The sequence below is a fragment of the Tribolium castaneum genome, chromosome 2 (assembly GCF_031307605.1).
Source record: "Tribolium castaneum strain GA2 chromosome 2, icTriCast1.1, whole genome shotgun sequence".
NCBI lineage: Eukaryota > Metazoa > Arthropoda > Insecta > Coleoptera > Tenebrionidae > Tribolium > Tribolium castaneum.
The window spans coordinates 2,446,530-2,459,508 of NC_087395.1; the positions used below are offsets into that span (position 1 = coordinate 2,446,530).

The window sequence follows — 12,979 nt, forward strand, 5'->3', positions numbered from 1 at the left end:
AAATTTACAGTCAATGAGGGATGAGTAGGGAACCCAGGTAACGAGTTAAATTAAAACAAAAAACAGAAGAGTCTTACGCCGATTTTACTCGAAGTAAGAAGTAACGAGCGGTTGCGGGGGTGCCGTACTGTACTCAATTTCTCAAAGTACCATAAGTCCTTAGTGTGATCAAATGTTCAAGTGCCAATTGTTTTGTATTGTGCAAAAGCCCAAAGTGCTCTGATTTTTGGATTATTTCATCGAGGCGATATCGCATGATACATTGTTAGTCTTATTCGGTTTGAATTCTCTTTACTCCGAGCATGGGTTATTATCTGCTCTTTCGTATTTTGGTTTATGCTTTGTTGGACTTTATTTGCAATATTTTTCCGAGTTTATTAGACAGAACAAACTATGCATATTTACAAGTTAGGCCCCCTCATATGTATTTTTAAATATAAATAATACCATAACTTTTATATGGTGAGATTATCAGCCCTGATCTTCTGGATCAAGTGAACATTGTAGTACCTAGAGCTAACAACCGAAATCCTCTTACATTTTATTTTTCCACTCCTAATACCTTTCATCATCTGAATTCTCCACTTTTTAAATGTTTTAAATTGTATAATAACATTACAATAGATTTAGATATTTTCTTCAATAATTTCCAAACTAAAACTGTAAAGATCTACGAACTACTAGAATATTTCTCTTCACAATTTAAAATGTTTTGTATATTGATTGTCTCAAATTTTGTCAATTTTGTTCTTCTTTAGTATTTCTTTTTATATATTTATATTATATTATATATACCTAGTTAAGCGTGCAGGCGACAGTTTTACATTTAAGGATTTACTAAAATTTAGGAAAACAAATAATGAACTGGCAGAATAGTTTCATATATGGTAAAAAAGGGAGTAAGAAGAAAATTTTACAAATTAAGAGCTAAAATTCTATATTTTTTTTATTAAAGTTGAACGCCCTTAAATGTCGAAACTAAAATTGGTAATTTATTACCGCAATTAGATTTAAGTTCCTGCATCGCCCAGGAAAGTATTTGTAGCTGTGGTTATTGCAAAATTGTATACAAATCTAGTTTAGAAATTTCTGTTTGTAATGTTAGTCAATTTAAAAACAAAATTATAGAAGAATGTAATAACGAAAAAAGGAGTTATTGTATTAAACGTAACAAATTACCTCTTAAAACACATAAAGTAGTAGAAATGACCCAATTTTTTTAGAAGTAGATCATTTTAGTGCTTTTTGTTTGCGACACGGCAATATATGGGAGAAATACAATGATCGTTATACAAGCTGCAAAGGTATTATCGCCAATGTATATTATTTTAATTCTAGAGCTAATATTTTAAATCTTAATTTTTACAAATAACATCCCTATTTTGTATAAGTTAGAACATCCATATGGATATACTTGGTACCATACGGTAGTTTGTAAATCTAAGGGTAAATCCCAACCAATCAGCTCATAAGGATATAATATAAAAGTATTTCTTTATTATTCATCAATAATCTGAGTCTGAGTCTTAGTCTTAAGTCCTCAATAAATTTTCATCCATTAATATAATAAATAAAGTTGTGTCAAAAGTTTCCTGAATTTTAGTTCTCAAAAAAATAACACCAGTATCCACTATACTAAATGGAAAAAATTAACTGATGATTCATATGATATTAGATTAATTATTGTAATTATTTTTGTCAGCTAGGTAACTAGTATTTACATGTTTGTAAATATGTTTTTTTGTATTATAATAATAATTTTACCAGTAACTATAATAAATTATATCAAACTGTAATTTGAGTTTTACTTTCTATTATCTGAAAATAAGTAAAGATCTGACCGTTAACGTCGCGGAAATAACTTTCAAGTAATAAATCGACCCCAAACTTTTTAAACTTGTTGATTCTTTTAAAAATTTACCAATTTTCCAAAAAGAAAGAGAAAAGAGGGATGTTCCGGTTAAGCCCATGAGACAATATTTCCTTTTTACCATTAGTTTAGCAGTTCTAATAATTTTAACAGTTCGAAGAGTTCTAAAAGCTCTGCAAGTTCTTCAAGTTCCTTAATAGAGTCGGTGAATTGTACTTGTACGAAAGGTCTATTCTTTTAAATAAAGTGGTGTCAGAAGTTCCTGAACATAACGGTAAGAAAGCAGGTACCTGTACGAGTACCTGTGCGACGGGCCAAATTGATCCTTCTTGATTATCGCGGATCACGGCCTAGAATATCACGAGCTAGAATATCAAAGATCACGGGAAACTAAAACAAAGCCCAACGAAATAAGTGCGCAAAGTCAAATAATGTCTGTGGCACATCCAGGCCAAGTAAATTAATCAATATTACTATTCAGTAGATCACTAAAATGAATGAAAATGCGCCCTCCAAAAGTTAGAAACAAAGTCGAAAAAAAATCGTCTGGGGCACGAGAAAGACAACACCAACGTAATGATCACCACACGTAATCTTCGCAGAATGAAAGAAAAGGCACCAAAAGACCCTGGCACTCATTCCAAGTTACCAGAGTTTTTCCCAAAGGACCCTCACCTCACAAGGGTCAGGACAAACAACACAGATCAACCCACAGTATGACGTACCAAAACAACCACCAAAGCCAGTATTCACGTGGAGGGAAGAGACTCAACAACAACAACCAGAGGAAGCCGGTACAACCTCACGGAAATCAAAGGCGTCCCTTCCACCATCCATGAAGAAGACAGTGCCTACGAGGAAGTTTTAGTGATGGTATGAAAAGTGAATATAGTATAATTCTTTTAATTTTGGCCGAATGTAGTATAGATGTATCAAACAATACTATCTCATCTGCTACTAGTTTTGTCTTTGTTGTTACTATGCGAATGAGTGAACCAAAATACAAACCGTCAAGCGTAGCGGAAAATGGGAGGATCTACCAGTCGTTCCCAAACTATGGAATGCCACTTCGTTATTTGTTATGTTCATTGTTGCTAAATAAATTAATATGTCTTTTGTTTATTTGCCTGGTCAATCGTTTACTATTATCAGCAAACATATACATGGTAATTATAATTTTCAATTTAAAAGTGGCTTTTAAATCCCAAAGACTTTTTAATGTAAACAATTTGTAAACAGAATTGTCTCTTATTCTCTTGAAAGATTGTTATGTTCTATCTGTAATTACTTAATTTACTGCTACAGCAACTTTCTAACACATAATGGTATTAATACCATGAAAGATTAAAATAAGATTAGTTTTTTAGACACAAGTGATTGATTGTAGATAAGACTTTTCACTTTAGAAAGTTGGTTTTAAGGGTTTAAGAGTCATTTTATCTTTATCCCACTCTCACAAAGTCAGTTGTTTCTACGTCTGGTAATTGCTAGTAAATGTCAGTTACTTCGAAAAAATGTATAATAAACAGTGTCGTGAATTAATAAAAAATGTTGTTAAGTTTTTGTTAGCTGAAAAAGAAAACTTGGGGACATGTTTAGGCGTTAAGTAAAACTTTTTTGTACTCATAGCCTTTAGATAGCTATTTCCAGACAGACTTTCCTGCACTGCGGTGTTTTTTACTTTGCAACAATAGCTAGAAACATTTAATAATATGATATAATAATATTAATAATATTCAATATCGTTGAGATAAAAATGGTTATTTTTTTACGACGAATGATGAACTGATGAATCTATTTTACAAATGTGGCAAAGTGTTTTAAATCAAGTTACACCAGAAGTTTGGAGCAACACAGTCAACGATTACGATAAACTAATAGAGGAAGATATAAAAAAATAAATGTGTTTTGACCAGGTTCAAAAAGACATTAAAATTAACGTGAATTGAGATGATGATAGTGATAGTGACTTCGACGAATTTAACGATGCAGCTAGTGAAAGTGAAATTGAAAAATAAATTAAATTGTAAATAGATCTATAAATATTTTTTGTAAATAAAATTTACTTGTCTGCGCTTGTTGCATTATGTGAACATGTTAAGAATTACTGATATATTTTGGTGGGTGACGTAGTTGTGTTTGCGAAAGTTTCCTGTCTCTTTTAAATGACCTGTGTGAGAAAGACAACATATAACTGGCTCGAGCCGAGGGCGGCCCATCGTTTATCTTACTTGCTCCTAGCTACTTTCTCGGAAGAGTGAGAAAGACAACAACGTTTTACAACATTAAAAAAATTACAAATTAAAAAAATATTACTATAGTGCTGCGAGTGCGCGAAATTTATTGTCCGTCACGCCTAGTTGTCAATTAGAAGTAAGAACACCTAAAATTTTCTCCAGGGATCGGTTAATAACAGTCAACAATTAGTTATCATATTTTCACAATTGGTTTATTCCCAGGAGGAAAATTCAGGGTTAAGTCTAAGTTAATGTATTTGAAAAGATATGGGTTATTAAAACCCATGCTTTTCTTGTGAGAGGGGAGTGGTTGTGGCGGGCCAAATTGGCCCTCCTTCATTAACGCGAGTCACGACCCTCCCGGGGTACCAACGGAAAAGGAACTGACAAGCAATGTAACATTTATGAACACGTGCGAGATTATTAAAAATCACGGAAATTAAAACAAAGCCCAACAAAATAAGTACGCAAAGTCAAACATCTGGGGCACATCCAGGACGAGTAAATTGAATAGTAGTTAACTAAAATGCATTAAAATGCACCCTCCAAAAGTTAAAAACAATGTCGAAAAAAAACCGTCTGGGGCACGAGAAAGGAAGCACATGGCAACACCAACAGGAAATTCGCCAACTTACTTAACCTCGAAGTTGACCAAATTTACAATCAATGAGGGTTGAGTAGGGGACCGAAGTAACGAGTTAAATTAAAACAAAAATCAAATCACTCTTATGCCAATTTTATTCGAAGTAAGAAGTAACGAGCGGTTACGGTAGTGCCTTAGTGTTCTCAAAAGTTCCCATGGTGATCAAATGTTTTAAGTGACAATTGTTTTGTATTGCGCAAAAAGCCCTAAGTGCCCTAATTTTGGATTATTTCATCGAGACGACTTCGCATGATGCATTGTGGCCTTGATGGGTCACTATTAAATTGGTTTCATAGTTACCTAACTGATAGATGTCAACAGGTAAAAATTGGGGGGCATAAGTCAGATATACAGACTGTACCTTCTGGTGTCCCACAGGGTTCGGTCTTGAGTCCGCTTCTTTTCATAATCTTCATCCATGATATAGGACAAAACTTCCAAAGTGATTTTCGTTTATTTGCTGATGACCTCAAAATATTTAAGAGGGTTTCAAAATCGGGAGATATGTCTGTATTGCAATCGGATTTGAATAAGTTGTATGACTGGTGCGAAAAAAATAAAATGTCATTAAACGTAGAAAAGTGTCAGGCTATTGTTTTTAGTAGAAAAATCTGTCCAACACCTCCTAACTATTTTCCTAATAACACAAATATACCAATTAAACAAATTGTAAAGGATCTAGGTATTATTATTGATAGTAAACTGACTTTTATGCAGCATCTGGAGCACATTATTTGCAGAGCTAACAAGGCACTTGGTTGTATAAAGCGATACGGCAAAGATTTCAGAAATTTTAACTTTTTAAAAATTCTGTTTATATCTCATGTTCGTTCAATCCTCGAATATAGATCTTTGATTTGGAATCCTCACTATAAAGTTCACGTCGAGAGGCTCGAGGCAGTTCAGCTTAAGTTTGTTAATTTTATAAAATGGTTGCTTCCACATGGCGTTCAACAGGATAATATGTTGTCTCTTAATTACATGTCGCTTACTACGCTAGAAGATAGAAGAAAATATTTTGCTTTATGTTTTGTGTGTATAAGTTACTGAATAATTTGATTAAATAAGCATTTCATTCCAAATTTAATTCGTCATTCTATAGTGCTCATCCTAATATTCAAGTGTTTTTAACTGTTCTAAATAATTTTCAAATAGATTCTTATATAAAACAACGTAGTGTATCTTGTGTAACAAAAATTTATGACAGACGTGTTTTGAATAAACATGAATATACAGCGTGCTCAAAAACTAGCGCACCAACTCAATGGTGTGTGGTAGAGGAGTGGTTACATATAAAAGTAAAAATAGTAAAAAAATTCTTTGTATTAAAGTTATTGATAAATAACTATTTTAGGTAAATGATATGTGGCAACGTTGTCTAACAGTCATGATCGCAATAGAATTTGAGCAACAATAAAAACAAATTATTTTTGAAACGGTTTCCTAGGAAATAATTCCCACTGTTGGCACATCTACACATTGTGTTTTTTGGATAAATTTTAATTTTTTTAAATTAAACAAACTGCTAAAATCTGATACTAAATTTTAAAATTATTCATTTTGTTACGGAACGATTACCTGGTATGAAACATAAAAATATAAAAAAATAATGAAAACTAAAAAAGTTAACACAATAAGTTTGTAGCTCCAGATTTTTTAAAATATAACTTTAGGAATTTTTTCAATATTTTTCCCGTAATCTGCACTTGCTTCTCAATAACGTACCACTGAGTTGGTGCGCCAGTTTTTAAGTATCCCTGTATATGTAATAAAATAGAACAATATAAAAATAAACAATTAACACGTCTTGCGTTTGCGCAAGCCATTTCGTCTTATTTAGTTTATATGTGTATAATTAGATGTTACTAACGTAAATAAATTGTCAATTTCCATGATATGATTTATTTCCTTGTAGTGAAATACATGTACCTACAGTTCACAAAATAAGTCTCCTGTTTTCAGCAGTAATGCTGCATTACTTGGTTGTATAAAGCGATACGGCAAAGATTTCAGAAATTTTAACTTTTTAAAAATTCTGTTTATATCTCATGTTCGTTCAATCCTCGAATATGGATCTTTGATTTGGAATCCTCACTATAAAGTTCACGTCGAGAGGCTCGAGGCAGTTCAGCTTAAGTTTGTTAATTTTATAAAATGGTTGCTTCCACATGGCGTTCAACAGGATAATCTGTTGTCTCTTAATTACATGTCGCTTACTACGCTAGAAGATAGAAGAAAATATTTTGCTTTATGTTTTGTGTGTATAAGTTACTGAATAATTTGATTAATGATATTCCCTCCCTTACTTAGTTGGTTTTCATGTTAATAGCAGAACAGTCAATCTATTTAGAACTACGTTTGCACAAAATAATTATTTATTTAATTCTCCTATAAACACTGTACTCAGGGTTTGCAATTTGTATAGTTCGGAACTGGACTTTTTTAGTTTTAAGTCTCTGGCATCTTTCAGAAGTTTTGCACGTGTACAGCTGAATTTATAATACGTAATTCTGCATTATTGTATATCTTGTTTGTGTTTTTAGTACTGCATGTTTACTTTCATTTGTTTTTTGTAAAAGGGCCTTTTTCCCCGTTAATAAATGTATTATTATTGTGAGACTTATTCGATTTGAATTCTCTTTACTCCGAGCATGAATCGTTATCAGCTCTTTCGGACTTTGTTGCGATATTTTTCCGAGTTTATTAGACAGAACGAACTATGCATATTTACAAGTTTAAATTATTTTTAACTTTTCAGTTTGCGTTTCCGAGCATCTGCTTACAATTGTCGCGAAATCGAAATTTTAGAAGTGATAATTCATAGAATCCGAGAATCATTTCGGTAAATGAAAAGCACACCTGCAGATGGCAGGGACTAAAAATTAAGAACAGCTGCACCTGCTCACAAATAAAATTATTAGTCAAAATTAGTGTCAAAATAAACCTTTTATCAATTATCGGAAGATTAATAGTATATTAAAAAACAAGTTTCATAAGACTAGACATAAAGCACGAATTCAGTTGCAAAAACGAGTGACGATGGTGCTTTAAATTAGTGCAATGAGTGCTTTAAGGTTTATGGAACAAGTTTTTTGTAATTTGCCCCCTTTTTACCATTTTTAAACAAACAATCCCCAACTTGTTAGGGCATTTATTTACATTTATTTACATCTACTGGCTGACTGTCCCACCCCCTTCACTCCAGGGTTACCTGGGGAGCTTCCGGTTGCAGGACCTGACCGCCGCGTAAGATGGAACTGCCACTGGGTTCAAGATTGACGTGTGGCGTCCGTAGACATTAAAAAATTTTTTAACGACTTATGTAGTTAAAATAGAAATAATAATAAGAAAACTTTTATAATATCTGGTGTTTTTCTTTTAAGTTACTTTGATCCCGTCTTTCTAATGAGTGACAAAAGCCCGTTGTTAATGTATTACAAAATCTTTCGACGAGGGTGCATCTTATAAGTTCGGGACGAGTTGAATTGGTTCCCAAATTCAGTAATCCTCTCTAATTATAGTCCAGTTGGTTCCCGGACATGGTCGAATTGGTTCCCATCAGTCAGGTAGGTAAGATAAACGGATTAAAGTATTAAGATAAAAGGAATAGGATTTTAAGTGAATGAATGAACTCCTACGTTCAAAAATGGAAAACAACGGTAAAATCATTGAATCCATAGCCAAATCTTTTAGCAAATCGTATTGTAACGTTCAAGGATGTGCATTAATATCTCTTTAAGTATTTATGCACTTCCAAAACAATACAGAACGCGCATAGAACTGAATGGGTACTCTGTCGAAAAATGGTATAATTGTTTTTGTAATTTGTCTCCATTTTGATGCTTTAATATACCTACATTTTAACGACCGCAAAGTCATCATGTAAAAAATCCTTTTTAATAGTCATTATTTGACAAAACATTTTAAAATTTTAAAATTTAAAAAACTACAAATGCATGTGAAGCATTTCATTCCAAATTTAATTCGTCATTCTATAGTGCTCACCCTAATATTCAAGTGTTTTTAACTGTTCTAAATAATTTTCAAATAGATTCTTATATAAAACAACGTAGTGTATCTTGTGTAACAAAAATTTATGACAGACGTGTTTTTAATAAACATGAATATACAGCGTGCTCAAAAACTGGCGCACCAACTCAATGGTGTGTGGTAGAGAAGTGGTTACATATAAAAGTAAAAATAGTAAAAAAATTCTTTGTATTAAAGTTATTGATAAATAACTAATTTTAGGTAAATGATATGTGGCAACGTTGTCTAACAGTCATGATCGCAATAGAATTTGAACAACAATACAAACAAATTATTTTTGAAACGGTTTCCTAGGAAATAATTCCCAGTGTTGGCACATCTACACATTGTGATTTTTTGGATAAATTTTAATTTTTTTAAATTAAACAAAATGCTAAAATCTCAAAGTAAATTTAAAAATAATTATTTATCGTTTTGTTACGGAACGATTACCTGGTATGAAACATGAAAATATAAAAAAATTAAAAAACTAAAGAAGTTAACACAATAAGTTTGTAGCTCCAGAATTTTTAAAATATAACTTTAGGAATTTTTTCAATATTTTTCCCGTAATCTGCACTTGCTTCTCAATAACGTACCACTAAGTTGGTGCGCCAGTTTTTAAGTATCCCTGTATATGTAATAAAATAGAACAATATAAAAATAAACAATTAACACGTCTTGCGTTTATGCAAGCCGTTTCGTCTTATTATAAGATCAGTAAGTAGTATATAAGTATGTATTTAGTTTATATGTGTATAATTAGATGTTACTAACGTAAATAAATTGTCAATTTCCATGATATGATTTATTTCCTTGTAGTGAAATACATGTACCTACAGTTCACAAAATAAGTCTCCTGTTTTCAGCAGTAATGCTGCATTACCGTCGAAAACAGATCATTGAGCTTAAAAAATAACATTCTCTTTTTTTTAAACACTCAGTTAGCCAGGAATAAAGGAAATTTGTTGTAAGATATCGTCTCAAGAAAATAATTATTTGAACATTCCTACCAGATTTAAATCTAAAATATAAACATACCTGCAGCTTAATCCTTTCTATCTACCTGCTCATGCGGGAGCCAATTCGACCCTCACCCCGGAACCAATTCGAGCACGACCATAAGTTCAAAATAATTTTTGATCTCCTTTTGTCTGACTATGCAGCGCTACACAATTTGGAACTAAGCTTAGATAATAAAAGTGTTTTCTTGCACGGTGTAACAGTTAGTTGCATTTTAGCGAAACTTTTAAAAAAACTTAATTGCATTTCTCAACTGACAGATTTGACATTTAATGACAGAGGATTGATTTGGGTAGAGCGGAACAATTTTTTTTACATGTAAACTAATTTCAAAGTTAACTAGATGAGAATCATTTAAAAACACATTGCATTTCCAACTGTAACAGTTTAGGTCCTCAAAAGGTTTAAGAGCATTAACATTCTTGAGCGAATTTCTACATATTTTCCTTGATGCATTTTTTCTACTTTGAATACTGTGAAAAATATTCCCTAGGTAGTGATCTAAACCTGACCCAACCTGTTATCAAATAAATAACCCGTATAAATAAACAAAAAATTGACCCATTATAATTACTTATTTTGTCAGTAGTATCGACATGAAAAGTTCAAAAATAACTGCTCAAGTTATCAAAATTTTTAATTTACTTTCACTCATTCAATTATGAAAAAATAAGAAATAACATAACTAACAACGTAACTATTTTCAATAATTGTAATATTTTTAAACGAAAAAATCAATGAGATCATTACTGGGATGTGTTTAAAGTCGGTGTTAATTTCAAATACAAGGACAATGTGTACAAAGAGGACTTATAGCCTAGTGGTGTCACCGTGAGGCGCTTCGAATTCCCAAGACTTCCAAGGGGAACTTTTTTAGACAACAACAAGAGGAGTGTAGCAGTACAAGAGCAACAAGAGGAGGTGTCAGAACCAGAAAATCAAGAGTTATAAAAGACGTGAATACTATGAGATGTTTTCACCAGAACGTGCAGTGTATTTCTAATTGTAACAACAACTTAGACATTTGCTTAGGTGAGTTAAAATATCCCGAAATTGTTTTTCTAACGGAACACTGGCAAAATGAACATTGTATAAAAGCATATAAACATTTAAAATATAATTTAGTTTCTAACTATAGTAGATCGCAACCTCAGGCACATGGTGGGGTTGCTATATATGTGACAAATGGTCTGATGTACAAAGTGAGAGATGATATTTCTAAACTATCGGAAGAATATGTTCCTGAATGTACCGCTGCGGAGATCACTATTTACAATCATACTTACATTACTATTGCAATTTATAAACCACCATCAACAAGTGGAAATATTTTTTTAAATAAACTAGAAAATATTTTAGAGCTTGCATATTCAAATAAGAAAACAATAATTATAGGAGATTTTAACCTTAACATGATACAAGATAACATAAAGTCGTCAATGAATAATTTATTACGTTCTTATAATATGCCTACTGCTGTGGATCAACCTACGAGGATAGTTGGTCCATCGGCAACTTGTATAGATAATTTTAAATTACAACTATTTTTTTGAAACGATGGAAAGTATAAATTGGAATAATGTAATGTTTACACAGAAACAGATGTTGACAATAAGTACAGTATATTTATCAGTTTAATTAACGAAGCTTTAGACAAATGTTTTCCAATAAAAAAAATTAAATTAAGAAAAAACACTAGTGGATTTAATAACGACTGGAAAGACGAGGAGTTTTATGAACTGAAAAGGACAGTAACATTTTTAGCAGAACTATGTTCTATTAATTCAAAATTTCGAAATCAATACAAACATTACAAACAATTGTATTCACAAATGATGCTTGATAAAAAAAGAAGTACTATGACAATATAATAAAAAAAATCTGATAATAAAACAAAAACCAGTTAGAAAATCGTCAATTCACACAGCAAAAATTTAAATCATGACAATATTAAGAAAATTTATAGACTTTAATACTCATTTAATAGACCATCCACATGATAGTAGACGAAATAAGATTTTTAATTATCCTTATCATAAAACTGTGTTTTTGGAGCGAAGCTGTACTTACCAATGTTTGAAATAATGAATAGCATTCCCAGTCATATTAAAAAACTTTGGTATTTTTTTGTAATTCAAATTTGTATACTCTGACTTTTATCACATATTAATGCACATATGTCCCTGATATAAAAATAATATATTATTATTATTATTATTATTATTAATTACGCAACTTCCAACTGAAGGAAGAAATGCTTTTTTCAGTTCCAGTTTCCTAGAAAAACTGAAAGGAAATAAAAATATAAACAAATCACTTGGCATTCATACGTAAAAACCTTAAACAGCTGATTGAATGAATTGTATACCATTCAAACACTGAATGAATGACTTGGTCCCTTTTGTTGCTTATAGTTGTAATTTAATAATTCGCCTATAACTTTTCATAATTTAGGAATAAGCTTAGAGTATTTCCATGTTTAAATAATTAATTACACAGTACAGTGTACATACAGTCCATGACTGCATTTTGCATTGCCACAAAAAAAGCCGTAATGTGCAAAATTGTACGCCGCTTAATTGCAAAAAGTGTTACAAAAAAGTGGTACTTACCTCATAGTGGCCGCAGGGATTTAGATAATTGTGTAATTTAGTTACCAAGTGGTGAAAACTGGAAGCAGGATTCTACATCTAGATTCTGGTCATTGCAGTTACCACAACTTCACACTAACACGTCAGTTTTTACACTGCTTCTTTTTCTATCTTCTTCCTTCGTTGATTGAGGTTACGCTACGTCTACGCATGATTTCTACGCAAACGAGTAGTGTGGGGTCAGAATGAGTAGGAAGGAGGGTTGATACATAAAATAAAAAACAATACAAACTGATTTTTTTTTACTTAAAAGAAACTTTGAACTTATTAATTTAAAAAGTAAATAAAAAAATTGCTAAAGAATAACTACAAGATTATAAAAAACCTAAATATTTTTTTACATTTCTCTAAATAGGTGTCCAACTGTCCATGTCCCAGCAATTTGAAAAGGGTAGTAATAAAACGATCAGTAATAAATTCGATTTTGATCAGTAAAATTAATAAATGATCAGTATTTAATTAATTTTTCACAGTAAAAAAATAAATTACGAGTAAACCACGCACAGTATTTTATTAAAATATGATC

General features: G+C 31.6%; 1 protein-coding gene across 1 annotated transcript in view; it reads right to left on the reverse strand.

The window, feature by feature from the left end:
• Positions 1 to 12,602, reverse strand: part of LOC657090 (solute carrier family 25 member 35) — a 57,132-nt gene extending 44,530 nt beyond the window's left edge. The window contains exon 1 of the mRNA XM_008192148.3: positions 12,415 to 12,602. The gene's annotated coding sequence lies outside the window, so the exon portion shown is untranslated. The remainder of the gene's footprint in view (positions 1 to 12,414) is intronic.
• Positions 12,603 to 12,979: the final 377 nt, after the last annotated feature.